This window comes from Phoca vitulina, unplaced genomic scaffold (assembly GCF_004348235.1).
Source record: "Phoca vitulina isolate PV1807 unplaced genomic scaffold, GSC_HSeal_1.0 scaffold12, whole genome shotgun sequence".
Lineage (NCBI taxonomy): Eukaryota > Metazoa > Chordata > Mammalia > Carnivora > Phocidae > Phoca > Phoca vitulina.
Window position 1 is genome coordinate 32,634,008 of NW_022589715.1, and position 21,372 is coordinate 32,655,379.

A 21,372-nucleotide genomic window follows, 5' to 3' on the forward strand; every position below is an offset into this window, starting at 1 on the left:
ACTGCACCTTACTGACCTTCCTTTATCTTATCCTTTTTTATTCAGCCTCCCTCCGCTTCCCCAGTCAGGTATATTTGACAGGATGTGACTGCTGAACTACTGGCAGTTATCTCCAAAATAACAGCAATCATCATAATAACAACCATGCTATCCTACACAGCCTGGCTGAGTTTTGTACACAGTCATACAAAACGGGTATATTTCTCTGACCTCGTGGATTTGCAGTAGCTGAGAGTCCCGATGCAGGGAGAGGGGGTTACCACTTTCTCCATTCCCTTCCTTCCCTTCTTTTTCAAATAAGAATAATACATGGACCCTGATGTCAAAGGACTTACAAACTACTCTAAATGATTAAATATAAAGGTTGAAAGTTCAACAACAGGAAAGAAGTAATTGTTGGGGGAAAAACCAGTAAGGGGAAAAGTCACAAATCAGTCCATGGTTACTTGGCAAATGAAAGGGTACTAATTGGTACAAAAATTCAAAAGCAGGAGAGAAAGATAACTTTGAGCTGTCAAGGCCAGGGGGACCTGCCAGGCGTATCTGTCAGGGAAAGTTGAAGGTTTAGACTTGAGCTCTTGTGGAATCTCCACGGTTCTAGTGGAGGCAGGGATAAGGAAGAGAGGACATTTCAGAGTTTAGGTACCAATGAGCAGCTGACAAGAAAGGACATGGACAGATAAATCTCACCCTTCACACTGAACTTTGACTGCAATCTTTTATATATATTCCTGTGAAGGCACAGGTATCTCTATGATCTTGGTACACCTAAAACTTGACAATATGCTTCTTGGGAAAGCCTGTGAAATGTGAATTGACGCGAAAATTCCATCTGCCGGTCAGCATACACAGCCTAAGAAGTTTTTGCTCTTCAACCAGCCTAAAGCTAAAACCAGGCTATTTTCACTCTTTGGTTAGCTGAATTCATTTTAATACTGCACTGTCAGTATTTTATTTATTTGTCTGGATGCCACATTTCCACTCCCAAATCTCTCTTGCATAAATGATTTACTATTTGTTCCTAAAGCTGAAGATTTTATGCCTTGTCTCTTTTTTCTGATAAGAGGATATTGTAGCAGCTTTCCTTTTATATTGCTGATGGTTTTTATTTTGTTAATTCAAAGTTCAGCAGAGTAACTAGTTTAGTACGGCACAGAAAACCAAGAGGTTCAGCCCTCAAAATGACTAAGACAGTAAATCTTCACTGGCCCATTATCACATAGAACCCTGTTGAATTTGCTTTCTTAAAAAGTAAGTTAGTAAAGTGTGGTTCTTAAAATAGGTTTTACATTTTCTTAACTCTCTAAACTAAGCATATTTAACTACAGGACACTTAAGGTCCTTAAGATAAAATTATGAAAAAACAGTTTTACAATGGAAACCCATAAACCTTGAACATAAAAAAAAAAAAAAATGGAAAAAAAGGAGCAATTCTTTCTGAGTGTACTCTTATTAGGTCTTCACATAGAAATGTAGAGTGCTCTACATTTAAGGCAGGGATTACACAGCTTACATTTTTTTCCCCCAATTTCTTTTAAGGCAGCACTTGGGATGTTAATTTATAATAAGAAAGTTATATATGCCATAGTTCTTTATGGTGGTGGTCACTACACTAAGCTAAAAGATTTAAAATAAAAACATCAACAAATAAAATTAATCACAAAATTAATTCATCAGGTCAGTACTGAACTCCTGTCCAAACTCTAATTTTACAAAATGCAAATCAATAGAAAGTATTTCTGCAAGCTGCAAGCAAAGTAGAGACCTGACTCACAGAAACTACCCAGACTCCCAATTTTCCTCCCTTGGGATTTGAGGGCTAAATTGGTTATAGAACCCACATCTGAGAACCACATGGCTCTCAGAACGCTTCACAGTTTCTTGAATTGCTTTAGTCTTTCTAGCCCGTAGACCCTGGAAAGGAACAAACACACTATGTTCAGGACAACTGATGAGAAATAAAAAAGAATCAACCGAGGGGTTGGGTACCCATGGAGTCCGTACATTAAATGCAAAGACAGGAAGTAGCAAACACCTGCTGGAATGTTTTTGTGATGCTATGTAAACAGATTTCTCCAGTTTTAATTGGTTACATTTCTCTTCAGGAACTTTGGTTATATTTAGGTATGGTGCTTTTGCACTCTCAGAAAATTATAGAATAATTCACAATCTAAAATAAAATGCCCACAATTCATTATATCAAAAATGATAAGCAATGTATTAAGAAAAAAAGGCATGTATTTGAAATTCTAATGAATAAATATAGTCTTTTCATTTACTAACATGTGAATAAGTTAAATTTAAAGCTAAATAAAATAAAGTGCACACCTGAGTACATCTCTCTAAAAAACTTGCAGATCAAGTCAACGAAAACAAACGAGGATATGGAGAATTGATTAACACAGTTACAAATTAAACCTTATAGATATATAGGACTTTATACCAAATAAACAGAAAATAAATATATTTTTTCCAAATGCCTATGGAGCTATTAAAAAAAAGTGGTCACATAGTAGGCCACAAAAACAGTTCCCATAACATTTCTGAAGTTGAAACCACAGACGTTACATTCTCTGACCATATTGCAATACACACACCACACACACCATAGCCCTGAGTTCAACCATTTGGAAATTTTAAAATAGGCTTCTCAGTGAACCCTTGGATTAACAAGAAAGAAACATGATGAAATTATAGAACCTTTGGAAATGAATGACGACAGCTTCACATATCAAAAGCTATGAAAATCAGAGAGGTGATAAGACAGGCTGCTGTTGAGAACTTTGACGATAGAGCAAGATAACCATTAGTCAAGAAGCGCCGTGGCCTCTAGAAACTAGGAACAACCTTTAAAGTACAGCCAAAAAACAAATGGGGCCTTAGTCCTACAAACACAAGGAACGGAATTCTGCAACAATATGAGTGAGCACCAAACACATTCTCTCCCCTAGAGCCTCCAGAAAGGAATGCAGCCCTACAGATACCTTGATTTTAACTCAGCGAGACCAGTGTCAAGACTTCTACCTACAGAACGGCAAAATAGTAAATTTGTGCTGTGTTAAACCAATGCGTTTGTGGTGATTTATTATGGCAATGATAGGAAACTAATACAAATTCAGTACCTGGAACTGAGGGACTGTTGTGACACCCAACTGTGTGGAAGTGGCTTTGGATTCGGGCAGTAGACAGAAGCTGGAAGAATGTTGGGAAGCAAGACAGAAAAAAGTCTAGATTGCACTGAATCAACTTTTAGTAGAAATATGTGCTTTGAGAAATTGTACCCTGCAGTTATATGGAAAGCAGAATTTATAAATGATGAAATTGGACATTTAGCTGAGATTTCCAAGCAAATGTTGAAGGTGCAAATTGGTTTCCTCTTGTTGGTTACAGTAAAATGGGAGAGGAAAGAGATACATTGAGTAAGGGACTGTTAAGCAAATAGTATCCAGGAGTTGATTTGGGAAATTCTCTGCCTATCCAGATTAGAAAAGACACTAAAATTAAGAGATTCGTTGGCAGGGAGGTGTACTCTAGAGAAAAAACTGAGGGTATGGCTGGACAAACTTTTGCTGATACCTCAGAAAAATCAAAGGTCAGAGTATTCAGTCACACAAAAGGTTCTTTGAAGAGATTAGGATGTGACTCACAGATCCCCTCAAGCAAACCAAAGAGCTTCTAGGAAGCTTTAGACTGTCCCTCAGACATCACAGCAAAATCCAAAAATAGAGATGGAATTACCTAGAAAAGATCGTGGATGAGCCTATTATCTAATAGAGTAATCCCTGTGGCATACATGGGAGACCCACAAAGTTCTTGAGAATTTTATATCAGCAGAAACACTGTCAGCTTGGACCAAAAGAGACAGAGCATGAAAAGAAAGGAGGATGTGAGATTCTCACTATTCTACAAGCAGGAAACAGGCTGATAAAATCACACAGCTGCAAACACGTATTTCTTTCATGAAAAAGAAAGAATGACTCATCCCATGCACCAGAGAGGATTATTCCAGACCTTGAAACTTAATGGAGTTTCCCCAGCTGGATTTCGAAATTGCTTGGAACCAGTAACTTATTCTTTTTTAACCTCCTTCCATTTTCTCCCTTTTTGAACTGGAATATGTTAAGTGTTATCCTAAGCTTGTCCTACCAGTGTATTTTAAGAACAGATAACTTGTTTTCTAGTTTCACAGGTCCACAGATGGAGGGAAATTGTGCCCTAGGATGGATTATACCCTGAGTCTCACTCATACCTGATTTAGATTATGAGAAATAGAAAACTAATACAAGATGTAAGGAAAATGTAATAAAATACACAATTAAAAATTATCTTTTTACTTAGCAGGCATTCAACAGACTTTCTTGCATGCTTACTTATTCAAAGCATTGTACTTAAAGTTATTTATTTATAGGTAGTAGTTACTACTATGATTTTTAAAGATCAGTATAAATGCAAATCCAAAAATTACCATCTTTATGGAGTTTCATTTTCTTTTCAGAATAAAAATGAGGATCTCAATAATCTTTTCCCATAAAAAGATTATGCTGCAATCTCACATTTTACTAAAGTTATTCTTATCACCAATTAGCACAAAGCAATGTATATATAAATTTTAGTATAGTATGTCTCATAAGACCTTAGGGAGGTAAAATGAATTTAACAATATTATCCCATTTCATAGATGGGAAAATAGATACTACTTGGTGGAGAAAAAAGCTTGCTTAAGGAAACATGCAAATTAGTGACTCACTGTCAGGAGTAGAACATGTTATTGAGTTTGAGCTTTTGCCTAGTATATCAACTACTGCCATGTTTTTTTCTCATGATCTTGATTAAAATTGTGACTGGTCCTCAATCTCAGGGAATGTGTGCTAATATCTTTTCCTCTAATTAGGCATTAAAACAATATAATTTTAGAGTTAAATGGTGAAAAACTAAAAGCTTTCCCTTTAACATTAAGAACAAGGGAAAGATGCTCACTCTTAGCACTTCTTTTCAACATAGTACTGGAAATGCTAGTCAGAGCAATCAGGAAGGAAAAGAAATAAGAGGATCCAAATAGGAAAGGAAGAAGTAACATTATCTCCATTTTCCGATGACACAATCTTTAGAAAATCCTAAAGATTCCACACAAAAACCTGCTGGAACTAATAACTGAATTCAGCAAAGTTTCAGGATACAAAATCTACACACAAAAATCAGTTGCATTTCAACACATGAACAATGAATAGTCTGAAAAGGAAATTAAGAAAACAATCTCATTTATAATAGCATCAAAATGAATAAAATACTTAGGGGTGAACTTCACCAAGGAGGTGAAAGATTTGTACACTGAAAACTGCAAAATACTGCTGAAAGAAATTGAAGAAAAAATAAATGGAAAGACATTCCATGTTTGTGGATTGGAAGACTTAATATTACTAAAATGTCCAAATTACATAAAGCAATCTACAGATTCAATGTAATCTCTATCAAAGTCCCAACAATATTTTTTGCAGAAGTAGAAAAATACACGCTAAAATTCATATGTAATCTCAAGGGACCCCAAATAGTCAAAACAATCTTAAGAAAGAAAAACAAAGCTGGAGGCCTCAAACTTTCTGATTTTAAAACATATTGCAAAGCTGCAGTAATCAAAACAGTATGGTACTGGCATAAAAACAGAGGTAGGCCAGTGGAACAGAATAGAAAACCCAGAAATAAGCCCTCATGTATATGGTCAAATAATCTTTGATGATGGTGCCATGGCTACACAATGGGGAAAGGATACTCTCTTCAAATTGTGCTGGGAAAACTGGACAGCCACAGGCAAAAGAATGAAGTTGGATGCTTACCTTACATCATATATAAAAATTAACTCAAAATGGATTAAAGACCTCAACATAAGACCTGAAACTATAAAACTCTTAAAAGAAAATACAGGAGGAAAGCTTCATGACATTTGATTTGGCAATGATTTCATGGACATGAGTGAAAAGCACAGGAAAAAAAGCAAAAATAGACAACTAGAACTACATGAAACTTAAAAACTTCTATGCAGCAAAAGAAACAATCAATAGAGTGAAAAGACAACCTATGGAATGGGAGAAAATATTTGCAAACGACATATCTGATAAGGGGTTAATATCTAGACGATATAGAGGACTTCTACAACTCAACAACAACAAACCAACACAATTCAGAAATGGACAAAGGACGTCAGTAGACATTTCTCTGAAGAATATACACAAATGACCGACAAGCATATAAAAAGATAATTTCACTAATTATCAGGGAAATGCAAATCAAAACCACAGTGAGATATTACCTCACACCCATTACAATGGCCACTATCAAAAAACCTGAAAATAAGTGTTGGGGAAGATGTGGAGAAATTAGGACACTTGGGCACTGTTGGTGGAAATGTAAAATGATACAGTTGTTATAGAAAACAGTATGGAATTTCCCCCCCAAAATTAAAAATAGAATTACCATATGACCCAGCAATTCCACTTCAGTGTATATACAACAGAATTGAAAATAGGGACTCGAAGTGATACTTGCAGACCCATGTTCACTGCTGCATTTTTCACAGTAGCCAAGAGGTACAAGTAACCTAAATGTCCATCGACAGATGAATGGATAAAGAAAATATGGTATATACACACAATGGAATATTATTCAGCCTTTAAAAAAAAGGAAATCCTGCCATATGTTACAACATGGATGAACCTTAAGGATGTTATGCTAAGTGAAATAAGCCAGTCACTAAAAGACAAATTCTGCATGATCCCACTTACATGAGGTATTAAAATAGTCAAACTCTTAAGAAACAGCAGAATGGTGGTTGCCAGGGGCTGGGGGAAGTGGGCAAAGAGGAGTTGTTGTTCAATGCATATAGAGTTTCCATTTTTCAAAATGAATAAGTTTTAGAGCTCTGTTACATAACAATGTGTATATACTTAACACTACTATACACTTAAAGACAGTAAGTTTTATGTATTTGTTGTTTATTACAATAAACTATATCCACATACGACAAAATTACAAATCAATCCCTAATTTGAAAAGTCCAGAGAGTTCCAATGTTAATTGAAATGGAATATTTAAATTAAATTGTTAGAGAACTACTTCAATATTATTGCATTCCTAATTACAAATTCAATATTACTGAAGTACTAATAAATATGTTAAAAGGTTGTTAAAAAAAAGTAGTTCCTTCTGAAGAATGATCATCCAAAGAATAATGGTTCATTTTATGATATACAGAGAATGCTGTTTCAAGCTCATTAAACCCAATGCATTTTTATAGCAATTAACAACATGTGGTTAATTATTATGCAGGATTTGCTATATAATATTAATTGTGATTAACTCATTTTTTCTAAGAAGAGGAAATATGTTTGTTTGGGAAGTATAGTACTTTTTATGTTTTATTATAAGTTAGACTTTAATAAACTTTGGAATTGTATATGAAAAACAAAGAGTTTTCTAAATAAGTTTTAAAGTTGAGTCAAAAATATCTTTTAGGGAATAATCTTTGTAGATTTGACATCTACATAAATAAAGTCTGTTCTACATTTAAAACATATATTTGAAGCATCGTCTTTATGTAAATCACTATACTTGGCATTGGGAGAAATATAAAAATGAATCGATTCAATCCCTGGACTCAAGGTTCCTGTGTTACCAAGGTAATTTAAAGAATTTCTGATTCCTTAAACTGTGTTCCAATGAATTAGTTAACTTTGCAACTCTCTTTGATTACTCTCTCATGAAGCAGTTTAAAGGCTTTCTTCTCGTATCAAGGTGGTTCTCAAACATGGGTCAAAGTCGAATTACCTGAGGATCTTTTGGAATATACACATGTGAGGACCACATCCCCAGATTTCTGACTCATAGTCTGCAGTGGGACTTGGGCATTTGTGTTTTAAAAAATGACCAAGTGGCTGGGGCTAAGGGTGGGGACTGAGGAATGACTGCAAAAGGGCAGAAGCTTTCTTTTTAGGGTAATGGAAATATTCTAAAATTAGATTGTGATGATGATTGCATAGCTCTATAAATTTGCTAGAAATTACTGAATTCTGCAATTCAAATAGTGAGTTTTATGGTATGTAAATTATACCTCAAAAAAGTAGATAAGAAGGGAAAAAAAACCTGTGGGATATAGTCAAAATGTTACTCAGAGGAGTTTTATATTCTTTTTAGATGCGTGTTTTGATAAGAAAAAGACTGAAAAGAAATGAACAGAGCATTCAACATAAGAAACTGGAAAAGAACAAAAACAACAAAAATAGAATAAAGATCAAAACAGAAATTTGATGGAAATAAAACCTTTAACTCCCAAATTGCTTCTTTAAAAAGAACAACTTAATGAACAAATCTCTAGCAACTCTAATAAATAAAAAAAGAAAAAACACAATAGTAACACAAATAATAAAATAGAAGTATAACCACAGATACAAGAGATATTAAAAATATTAGAATAGTGTATGCCACTTCATAACAATATATTGAGAAACTAGATGAAATGGAAGAATTTCTAGGAAAATATAAACTTGCCAAACTATATACAAGAAAAGGTAAAAAAAATAGGTCAATATCCTTAAAATATTTTTAAGCTAGTCAAAGATATTCCTCCCCCAGAAGTTCCAGGCCCAGATGACATTGTGAGTAAATTTTCTCAAATGTTCAAGGTACAGGTAATTTCTACATCATTTAAGCTGTTTTGGAGAATAGAAAGAGATGAAAATCTGTCAAATTCCTTCTATATGTTTAATATAATGTTTATACCAATATCAGACAAAAATTATACAAAAGAAATGAAACATTCTAGCCTAATCTCATTCATGACTTCAGGTACTTAGAACCTAAACTAAATGTAGCAGTATAGGAAAAAACAACATATCATGATCAAATAGAATTTAGAAATGGAAGAATGGTTCAACATCAGAAAACACAATACTTTAATTCATAACATTAATATAGTGAAGGTCATTTACTCATTTTGATAGAGGAGGCAATACTAACACTTCACAAAAACTTTAGTAACCTAGGAATAGAAATACTTAATTTGATAAAGAGTATCAAGAAGTCAATAGCAAACTTTATATGAAATCTTAAAGCACTAGAGATATAATGTCACTGGAATTAGAAACAAGACAAAAATTCTTGTCATCATTAATATTGTTCAACAACGTTCTGGAAACCCTCACCAATGTAGTAAGGCACATAAACTAGTTTCATTCTCTTTCTCTGTAGGTAGATAGATGCATACACACACACACACACACACACACATACACACACAGGTAATAAGGAGAGAAATACTAGAAAAGATGAAACAAAATGCCATGTTTATGTATCTAAAAAGATACAAAATAATTGATTTAGAAAAAACTATTAAACAGATTTTAGTAAGGAAACAGGTATAAGATCAAAATACAAATTACTAATAGCTTTCATAGATACCAATAGTAACTAATTAGAAAGAATCAAAAAGGACCCCATTTGTTTTACCAACAAAACTACCAATTGCAATGGAATAAACTTATCCAAAAATACACAAGAGATGAAGAAAACTATAAAACTTTCTAGAAAGTATTCTAGAAGACCCAGAAAAAGAGAAAAACATGCTATGATTCAAGATGGGAAGATGAGATGTTGTAAAGATCACCTCAAATTTAAAAGCTCTTTAAAAGAGCTTTAAAATCTTTAAAATCCTTTAAAAAAGGATTCTTTTTTTAAAAGATTTTATTTATTTATTTGACAGAGAGAGACACAGCGAGAGAGGGAACACAAGCGGGGAGAGTGGGAGAGGGAGAATCAGACCTCCCGCCGAGCAGGGAGCCTGATGCAGGGCTCAATGCGGGGCTTTATCCCAGGACCCTGAGATCATGACCTGAGCTGAAGGTAGATGCTTAAGGACTGAGCCACCCAGACGCCCCAACTAAAAGGATTCTTTAATGGAATTGGCAAGGTAATTCCAAGTTTATTTGGTTGAATAGATTATCAATGATTACAAAGCAAATTATAAGAATAAAAATGAGAAGGAACTGAATCTTTTAACAAAGCTTACAATAAAGCTATAGTGATGAAAATAGTGTAATATTGGCACAGAAATAGATCAATTGAATAAAATAATGTTCAGAAACAGATACATATGACTTTTAAATTTAGTGTGTGAAAAACATGTCATTTCAAACCATAGTGGAAAGAATGGACTAATCAATAGTTTGAGGTAAACTGGATACCCATTTAGGAGAAAAAATTAGAGTTCTCTTCATACCACACATTTTTTAAAAACTAAATTCCAAAGGAATTAAATAGTGAAATGAAAAAAGGCAAAACTGTAAAAGTTCTAGAATAAAATATAGAAAATATTTAATAATATCGGGAAAGATCTTCCTAAGTAAGGTACAAACTTCAGAAGCCACCAAAAAAAAAAAAAAAAAAAAAAAAAAGGTAGAGCAATGATTGCATAAAAATATAAACCTTCTGTAAAAGAAGTAACAGAGAAAATATTCCTATTCCTAGTACAAGAACACCGCCTATAAATAAATAAAAGGCAACACCCAACTAGAAAAGGGCAAAAAATATGAACAAGTAGTCCGCAAAAACCCAAAATGCTAATAACACCTAATAAGCATATGAAAAGATGTTCAGCTTTGCTGGCAATTAGGAAAATACAAATTAAAAATGAGATCCTATTTTTGTCCATAAAATTACAAAAAGTTAAACATACAGATGAAGTTCAGGTTTGCCTAGGATAAGAGGAAAGAAAACTCATACTTTGTGAAGTGTCACAGCGAATCATGACAGCCTATTTGGAGTGACAAATAACTGTCAAATAATAAATGTCATCACAATGTGCCATAACTATCAAAATAAAAATATATATATATATATTTTAAGATTTATTTATTTATTTGAAAGAAAGAGAGCAAGAGAGCTGGAGGGAGGAGCAGAGAGAGACCTAAACAAAGTCCCTGCTGAGCAGGAGCCCAATGCAGGGCTTGATCTCATGATCCTGAGATCACAACCTGAGCTGAAACCAAGAGTCTCACTTAACTGACTGCACCACCCAGGCACCCCTCAAAATTAAAAACATTTTTAACTCGCAGTTTTAGGTTTGTGTTCTATAGAAATACTTGCATAAGTGTGCAAGGTTATATGTATAAGGAATACTATTTGTAATAGCTCAAACTATGAGACCTCAATGTCAACAGCAGGAGAATGGTTAAATGGATGCTGAAATAGTTATAAAATGGAAACCCCTCCACCATTTAAAAATCAGAAGTCTGTATTATTATGAATAATTAAGTGAAAAAATTATGTAATAATATGTAAAGTAGGACTTCATTTTGTGAAAACAAATAATGTGTATGCCTGAATAGTCTCAAAAAATGTCTGGAAAGTTACCAAAGATTTGACTGTGTTTGCTTCTTCAGGATGGGTGTGGAAAGAGGTGGGGTGATATTGTAAGTGGTTGGAGATTTTTACTTTCTACATTATAAATTATTTATATATGTGTATGTGATCTTTAAATAATTTTGTATTCATTGAGTTACTTGGCAATAAAAAATAATAAAAATAAAATGAACATATACCAAAGAATATGAGAAAAGGGTCAATTGTACAAAAATATATTTCACAGAAATTACAATTGACAGCTAGGTAAAATGGAAATAAACTGGCACCCCTCTAAATCCTAAACAAGAAGGAATCCTAAACCCCAACTCCATTTTTTATGCATTTGTATGAATTGCAAACCTACTGCAAAATTTAGGGACTTAACTGACACCAGACCCACACCTATATATTTTCTAGAACAACCACAAAAAATAGCGGAGCATTCAAAGATTCACACATTCTGTTTTGGATCTGGGCCCACCTACACAAATGAATAATACCACAGACGTTGATGTGTCACCTCTGGAGTTCATCTAGATTATCACCTACGTTTTCATTCCAGGAAAGCTATTCTTCACTCTGAGCTTAGTTGGAGGAGAAAAAGGAGAAGAACAAGGGGAAGAAGAAAGAAAAGAAGTAGGAGGAAGTGGAGGAGGAAGAAAAGAGCTTTGACCTGTAATACAAATATGGTTGTAAAACTGAATAATCACTCCAAAGCACACAGGTATAGGTCTAGAGATCTAGCCTAAAACTGCAAGTATATTTGATCCCAAATTGGACTCCAGATCAACATTAAATAAGGTGGCTTTTGCTTTCATTTTGATGCTGGTAGGCTGGGTCCAAGGACCGAGGGGTCCTGCAGGACCAGTCAAGAGGGTCCTTGGCTTCATGAAAGATGGAAATCATAAGTGAGCCAGCAGGAGATGAAAGCAGAGTTTAGTGAAAATATAGAGAGAGCAGATAACAGACAGAGTGAGTATCCAGGAGACTCAAAAAGGAAAGGAGGGAGTTTCTCCTATATTCGGGGTCTAGGGTTTTTACTGGAGACCGTGGTCTGGTGGACATGTCCTCTCAGGCATCCAGGAACCAGTTAGAACAAAGATGAGAGCCCAGGTGTCATTCCTTGGAGCCAGGGGTCTTGGCGTTGATATGTCTAGCTTCTGGTGGTGTGGAATTAGCATATGATGGTTTCCTTCATCATTCTCACTTGGTCATTCTTCAGATTTTATTTATCCTAGAGAACCATTAACTCCTTGTCTCTTATAAGGAGGCTATTTACAATGCATGTGTAAGGTGGGGTGGGGGTGCAGATCCTAGCAAGAATAGAAGCAGGAAAAAGCAAAAAGCAGAGTTTTTATGGAATCATTCAGTTTCCCTGTCTCAATTTCAGTAGTTTCTTTAAAAGAGGATATACCTTTTTTACAACTAGATAGATCCAAACAAAGGCCAGAGAGCCATAAAATTTAGTATAATGACAAGATTAATGTACTAGTCTCAATAATCAGAGATTTGGCATTGTTTTCAGTTCGATGAGCTTCTCTTAAAACTGAGCAACTAGGCTAGAGAAGATTTATTAATTTGGAGTTTGTAATCTAAGGGCAATTGAAGAAACTTATAGCATGAGTAATGTTCATCAAAATTTATGAATTCCTTTTGTAATTGTGACTTTGTTTCTATTGAATAGTCATATAGTGTTTCAAAATCTGATTTCACTGAGCCAAAGTTAGTTTCTCAACATGAAATAAATGATGACTTCAGGTAACAACTGCAAAATCCACACGGTCAGTTTGAGTCTCAATACCTGTACCTCCTTGAACAAATATGTGATAATATTTGATTTTCCTTTCCCACGTTTAAGTTCCATTTCCTCACTTTCTGGCCACATCAGTAAGAAAATACAATCCTGTGAGCTACCATGGAGATTCTCAAATTATATCTTAGAAGCATTTAATTCCCAAAGACCAAGAGCCAAGAAAACTTCAGTTAAAAAAACAAATCAACTAAGTTTCCTTGTTTTAGCTATTCAACTGCTTTAAAATAAACAAATGTGGGGCACCCGGGTGGCTCAGTTGGTTGAGCGTAGGACTCTTGATTTTGGCTCAGGTCATGATCCTGGGGTCATGAGATCGAGCTACGCACAAGGCTCTACACTCAGCTTGGAGTCTACTTGCCCCTCTCCCTCCCCCTCTGACCCTCCCACCCTGTCCCTCCTCCCACATGTGTGCTCTCTCTAAATTAAATAAATAAAATCTTTTTAAAAAATTAAATGAACTAAATATTGCTTCAAGTTCTTTCAAATATCCCAACTTTGGTGACAAGGAAAGGCATTGAGACAAAGAAAATTCACATGCTCCATCACATGGGAAAATTTTAACAAGTTAAAAGCACAAATATCCAGAGACTGAAACAAAAGAAAGAATAAACTGATGGACCCTCTTTTCGTTTGTCTTACAGGCGTCCTATATGTGCCAGATAAGCTCATCTTTATCTGGGGAACATGTAGAACTAAGATGAAGTAAAGGGAGATGGAAGAAAATATAATAGTTTAAGAGAATGTCATAAAATAATAGGTTTCATATTTGCCAATGGCTGGTGATCTCTGCAGGTAATTACAAAAGAGGATTTCTAAAATATTTGATCTGCAATGGCCCAAAACATGCATAAGTAGTCAAGCTTCCAAGATGGCTATATTAAAAGCTAATACTCCTTTTGGGTCAGATTGCTTTCAAAATAGCATCACTATCTTATCTTTGCCTGACAAATCTAATTCTTTAATATCCTTTAAAATAGCTGATAAATGGAAAAAAGTCAGAGCCATAGTAATAATTACAATTCATTTTTTAAAAAGTTTTTATTTTGAAATAATTATAGATTCCTAGGAAGTTGCAACTGTAGTATAAAGAGTCCCATGTACCCTTCATGGTGATCTCTTCTATCGCTGTAGTAGAACACCCAAACCAGGAAACTGACACTGGTACATTCCTGCTGATGTACCAATCACAGGTGTATGTTACTCAGTTGCTGCCATTTTTGTAACCTGCATTCATTTGTGTGTGTGTGGGGGGGTAGTTTTATACAATTTAATGTCATGTATAGATCTGTGTAACCACCGTTATATCAAATTCAGCAGAATAATTCCCTGGTGCTAACACTTGGTGTTAGTGCCCCCCCTACCTCATCCCCTCTGTGTGTGTCATCTGGTTACCACTAATCTCTTTTGAATCTGTTATTTCAAAAACATAATATAAATAGAATCTTACCGCATTTAGCCTTTTGAGACTGAGTTTTTTCACTCAGCCTAATGCCCTTGAGGTCCATTCAGGCTGTTTTCATGTACCAATAGTTTATTCCTTTCTATTGCTGAGTAATATTCCATTGCATATCATACAGTTTGTTCAATCATTCACCCACAAAAAGAGCATTTCAGCTGTTTCCAGTATTTTGCTAGTCAGAATAAAGCTGCAATGAACATCCTCACACAGGTTTGATGTGAACCTAAGTTTTCATTTTTCAGAGATACACATCCAAGAGTGTGATTGCTGAATTGTATGTTTAGTTTTGTAAGAAAATGCCAAACTGTTTTCCAGAGTGGCTGTACCATTTTAAATTCCTACCTGCAATATATGATAGATCCAGTTTCTCTACATCCTGACCAGTAGTATGATCACTTTGAGTGATCATTTTAGTCATTCTGATAGCTGTGTAGTGATATCAAATGGATGACAATGTTGAACATCTTTTCATGTCATTATTTGCCATCCCTACATCCTCTTCTGTGAAATCCTTTCATGTCTTTTATCCATTTTATAATTGGATTTTTTTTTTTACTGTTGAGTTTTGAGTTTAAATACACACACACACACACACACTTATTAGATGTAAGGCTTTTAGCAGATATGTGGTTTGCAAATATTTTCTCCCACAAACTCATTTTTATAAAACAAAATTCGGAACTGGACCATAGGTGGAAGGACATTTGATTTTGTAGAAAAGGATTACATTAAAAACTATACGATTTTGATGTAAAACCTCCCCAAAGAGAGACAGGCACTCTCATATATAACTGGTGGTAGTATACACTGGTTCAACCTTTCTGAAGGGCAGTTGGACAAAATGGATCTCAAAGTATATGCTATAGATTCTCTTTTTAAAAATATATGCATAGGGGCACCTGGGTGGCTCAGCTGGTTGAGCGTCAGACTCTTGATCTCAGCTCAGGTCTTGATCTCAGGGTTGTGAGTTCAAGCCCTGCATTGCGCTCTGTGCTGGGCAAGGAGCCCGCTTTAAAAAAAATGGCGGGGGCACCTGGGTGGTTCAGTCAGTTAAGCATCTACCTTTGGCTCAGGTCATGATCTCAGGGTCCTGGGATCGAGCCCCGCTCAGCAGGAAGTCTGCTTCTCCCTCTCCCTCTGCCCCTCCCCCCCACTCATGCTTGTGCACTCTCTCTCAAAAAAAAAAAAAAAATCTAAAAAAAAAAAGATATATATATATATATATATATATATATATATATATATACACACACATATATGCATAGAAAAAATTCTGGAAGTATATATTAAACTATTAAAGTATATAATAGTTCTTTCTAGATAATGATTTAAACATTCTCTTTTCTATAATGAGTATTTCTTACAATTTTTTTCAAAAGTTTTTTAAAAAGCTTTCTTTCAAAAGTTTTTCTTTAAAATGTAATAACTAGCTATCACTTATTTTTTTTGTTTTGTTTTTTGTTTTTTCATAAAGATTTTATTTACTTATTAAGAGAGAGAGAAAAAGAGCACAAGGGGAGGCCCAGAGGGAGAAGGGGAGAGAGTCTCAAGCAGACTCCCTGCCAAGAGTGGAGCCCGACAGGGGGCTTGATCTCAGGACCCCGAGATCATGACCTAAGCAGAAACCAAGAGTTGGTTGCTCAACTGACTGTGCCACCCAGGCACCCCAGGTTTTTTGTTTTTTTAAAGATGTATTTGTTTGACAGAGAAAGAGAGAGAGAGCTTGAGCAGGAGGGGCAGAGGGAGAGGGGAGAGGGAGAGAGAGAATCCCAAGCAGACTCCATGTGAGCTTGGAGCCCGATATGGGGCTTAATCTCACGACCTGGAGATCACTACCTGAGCTGAAACCAAGACTAGGATGTTCAACCGACTGTGCTACCCAGGCACCCTTGTTTTTTGTTTTTTTAAGTAAACTCTGTGCCAAACGTGGGGCTCGAACTGAGGACCCTAAGATCAAGAGTCACATGCTCTATCGACTGACCAGCCAGACAACCCCCAGCTACCATCACTGAGTTCTGATAGGTGCTTTACAGACATTACCTAATTTAATTTATTCTCACTTTACAAATGAAGAAGTTGAAGCCCAGAGATATTAAAAAAAAAAACTTTTAAAATGTCATGGCCAGGGAGGTGGGTGGGGGTGGGCTGGATGGGTGATGGGTATTAAGGAGGGCACGTGTTATGAGCACTGGGTGTTGTATGTAAGTGATGAATCACTGAATTCTACTCCAGAAACCAATACTGCCCTGTAAGTTAACTGACTAGAATTTCAATAAAATTTTTTTTTAAATGTCACGGCCAGAAAGTGGTACTAAAATGTAAACACTATGAGATTGAGGATGTTGTCTGTTTTGTCTACTGTTGTATCCCTAGGATCTAGAACTCACTAAATATTTTTAAATGAATAATAGGCAGAACCAGGCTTTGTACCCAAATACGTCTTACTCCAAAACCTCCGTCCAAACTCTAAACCAACACTCCAAAGCCCTTCTGCAATTTATGACCTTGGTAAATGTGTTCCTTCACCTTTAATTTACTTCATTTAAAATAGGAAGAAATGACCCCCCAAAATGAGAAATGTATGCGGAATATGAGGATGCTCTAGGAAATATGAAGTCACATGATAGATAACTGTGTTGCCCTAGTCAATAAATAAATAGTTTATAGATAAGCTTAACAAACTTTGTAACATTTACATTTTATTTAACATGGTGCTTGTAGCCATTGCTAGGAAAATTTGGATATTTGACACTTATGTTATGAATTCAATTCTGAATTCATTATACTATTATTTCTATGGGAAAACTCAGCTTATCTCATATAATTTTGACTTCTAGTAGCTTTTTCTAGAAGCACAGCACATTGGAAGAATGAATATTTTTGATATTGCTATTCAAAATCATAATTTATTCCTTAGTAGCTACATAGCCTTTTAAATCAGCATGAAATATGATTTTTGGAAGAAATCTGACATTCAAACTATAATTTTATGATAGGTATAGCAATGTCAACCTGAATTAGAATAAAGCTTCAACTTATGACAAACATCTTATTTCCAGTTCCTGATTAAATTTTACTAATAGAACCATAATATCATAATTACTAGATCTCGGCCAAGAGACCAAGAAGCATAAGTTAGTCACATTTATTAAATTTACGAAAGGCCAAGTTTTTCATACAGCGCTATTAGATCCCAACTTTCTGTCATTGCTGTTGCCCCACTCAGTTTTGTTGACTAGGTTAAGGCATGAAGAGAGTATTTAAGATGATTTTACTAGAGACATGCCCTCTATCATCATTTTGACTTAATATTGTTTTGGGAGTTCAGGCCAGTGTAAGGAGTGAGATGAAACAAAACTAAAAGAGAGAAATAGTGGAAGAAACAAAAACATCACTATTCGAAGACAATTGATTATGTATCTAACAAAATGCCCAAGGAATCTGCTAGAATTTTTAGGCTTAATAGAATAATAAATGGCCAGATAAAACATAAAATATAAAAAAGCCATTAAGATTCTTGAATACCAATAATTACAAACTAGAAAAGCTTAATTTAAAAAAGAGATCCAATTTACAACAGCAATAAAATATAAAGAGAAATAGACTTAATAGGAAGTGTTTATTAAAATAATAAAACTTATTGGGCAGTAACATCTAGAAAGAATAAAATACTGTAAAGATATCAATTCTTACTGTTATTTTTAAATCTAGTGCAATCCTAATCAAAATAAAAATGGACTTCTCTTTAAATTTGAAGAATGTTATAATATTCAGTAAAGAGGCGAGAATAAGAAAAATATTCTAAAAATGAGAAAGGAAAGAGCAAATGAAACAGAAATATAAGTCAGTGAAACAGAAGAGAAGCCTCAGAAATAAGCCCAGTTGTATATAAGGATTAAGAAATGACCAAGTGATGGGGCTCCTGGGTGGTTCAGTCATTAAGCGTCTGCTCACGTCATGATCCCAGGGTCCTGGGATCGAGCCCCGCATCGGGCTCCCTGCTCCGCGGGAAGCCTGCTTCTCCCTCTCCCACTCCCCCTGCTTGTGTTTCCTCTCTCGCTGTGTCTCTCTTTGTCAAATAAATAAAATCTTTAAAAAAAAAAAAATGACCAAGTGCAATGCAAAACAATAGAGATTATTTTTAAATACACATTTGTGGAAATCATTCATTAGAAATTTGAATTAAATTATTTTAGATCAAATATTTCATCAGCCCCCCAAATATATTCCAGACGTTTTAAGTAACTAACTACCTTTAAACACATAAATAAGCAAATAAACAAGAGTGAGCGAATGTTGATCAAATCTCAAGAGATATGATCATTTTCTTTGACTTTGAAGCAATAAAAAAAATTACAAGGGGAGGGATCATGGTTTCATACCTAATTTTAAAAACATTTATTCAACTTAAAAATAGGAAAACTAGGTAGAAATTAAAGAATTACGTTAAATTTTTAGGTTACTGGAACTTGCATGGCCTATTGTATCTTCTGCACCTTGCATAGTGCCGGGCACATAGTAAATGTTCAATAGATATTTGTTGAACAAATATTGCAATAATTAACTAAGTAGACGTTGATTAATTCTATAAGACAAGGAAGTGACCCTAGAGTCCAATTAGCCAGCTGCAACTAGGAATGATGAGCGCAAATTAATTTCTTTGGCCCAGATGCATAAGAACCCTGGACAGGAGGCTGCCTAATCAGCTGTGGAATGGACAAGAGATGGGGACAACAGGTGGGCTGTGGAGTGCTCTCAGGCCAAATCATGTCATACTATATGCATTAGCTGTTGGAGGGTGATAGCAGCCAGCAGGCCACACTGGTCTGGGACAATCAGCAAATGAATGGCTTGACTCAATCAAGAAATCTTGTTCAACTTGGGAGGCCGAGAGACCAGGGTGCTGAATGACAGGACTTATAAACAGCAGACTGAGCTGCTAAACAAAGGGCGATTGTGTTTGGAGAGAAGAAAGAGAGGACCACATACTTCTTGTCAGTCTTTTTCTAGGATAACTATTCAATGGAGTGAAGCCTCCTTAAGCACTCAGACTTGATGGTTGCTGCATTTTCCATGTGAGACAGTCAGAGGGATTTTAACATCCGTAGATGATTGTTCCCAGTGTGTAGTGAAGGAAACACTCATTCAAAGTCGTTCAGTGGTAAGGGAGTAATGCAGTAAGGTGTTCTGCATTATTTTCTGTCTACTTGGTGCTGATGGCTCACAGCATTCAATACCTTTTTGCTGAATCAGTAAATGAGTTGAGCATCATTTGGATAAGGCTAAAAAATGGTCAGTGTGGTTTTGTCAAGATCTTGCTTTCCTCTTTGTCATTGGAAACTAGTGTTGGAAACATAGAGAACTAGTCTAATATTTGCTAATGTTGTGAATCTATGTGTTTCCATCTTTTTAGCCCTGTTTTCCCAGAGTGATGAAAATAAACACATTGACAGGAATTAGGAGCACCGAACTGTCCATCTTCACAGCATGTCTGGATCCAGGGTTTCTCTGCTGTAATGAGGCCCCCATAGGCTTATCCAGAACAATTGCCCATCTGTCACCTAGATTGGAGGATAGTCAGTCCTTCAAGATGAGTAGAAATTTTTTTTGCTATTATCACCTGACCAGCAGACAGGTTACTTGATGGACTGGGCCAAATAAGTTGGCAAGCCATTCATTTCCTAGCTTCCCTATAGCAACTTCCTGAGTACAATGAGGAAAGAAGAGCAGATTTTTAAAAAACTATTTGTGAAATAGCTGGTAATGGCAGGACCAGTGTTTAGCACATTTAAAATCGGTATTTCTACATAGTGGCAGGATGAGAGAAACTTTTATGCCAAATATTTTTAACTTCATGATCGAATTGGAATAATATCAAAAGTGATTGTCATCTGAGGCAGTAGAATTCAATTTTCCTTGCATTATGGAGATTTCTCTGAGCAGACCCAGGTTAAACTATTGCTCCGAGGTTGATGACACATTTGATTCCTTGTGCCAACAATGACTTCAGCCTGATGGCAACCTTTACAAATTGCTTCCTGTAAATTCTTTGTGAGAATAACAAGCAATTCATTTTGCTTGAGAGTGACTTTTAGCTAAGGGACTCCACCCAGCAATCTGGATTTAATAAAACAAAATACACTTCGGTATTACAAACATATTTTTTGAAATGTAAGTTCCCCACATAAGTTTTTGTAAAAGCAAAGCATTTTCATTTTATACTCAGCGAGAGCCAGATGGATCCTAATGCATAGCTGGCCAACTATTACTTAGTTTATCTGATCAGTTGGTGGGGAAGTATGGTAGGGGAGGGAAGACCACTGAAGAGCCACACGTGTGTGTTCATGTAAGATATTCAAGTTAATATTTACAAAAGTCTTTAAAGCCACAACCAGAACAATGCTTGGTCATTCAACCATTCATTCATTCACTTATTCAGCACACAGTACTTACTGAGCAACAGGAACTGTTGTAGGCTCTGGAGGGTACCATAGTTGAACAAAACAGACAATACTTCTGCTCTCATGGAACTTACATTCTAGTGAGGGAAGACAGAAAATAAGCCAAAAATTACCCAAAGAAAAAAGTTTTTAAAGAGAACGCCATGTTTTTAATGGGAAAGGTACAGGAATTATTTGTTTACAGAAGAGTATTAGGAGAATGTATGTCTTTGTGACTGGTAGTAGATAAAATCATATTAGTAAATATTTAA

The 21,372-nt window shown here is 35.3% G+C and overlaps 1 protein-coding gene across 2 annotated transcripts in view; it reads right to left on the minus strand.

Moving 5' to 3' along the window:
- The window catches only part of EHBP1 (EH domain binding protein 1), a 420,362-nt gene that overhangs the window by 392,012 nt on the left and 6,978 nt on the right, over positions 1-21,372 (minus strand). For both annotated transcript variants that reach the window (XM_032410868.1, XM_032410870.1), the window contains one exon: positions 21,114-21,198. The gene's annotated coding sequence lies outside the window, so the exon portion shown is untranslated. The remainder of the gene's footprint in view (positions 1-21,113; positions 21,199-21,372) is intronic.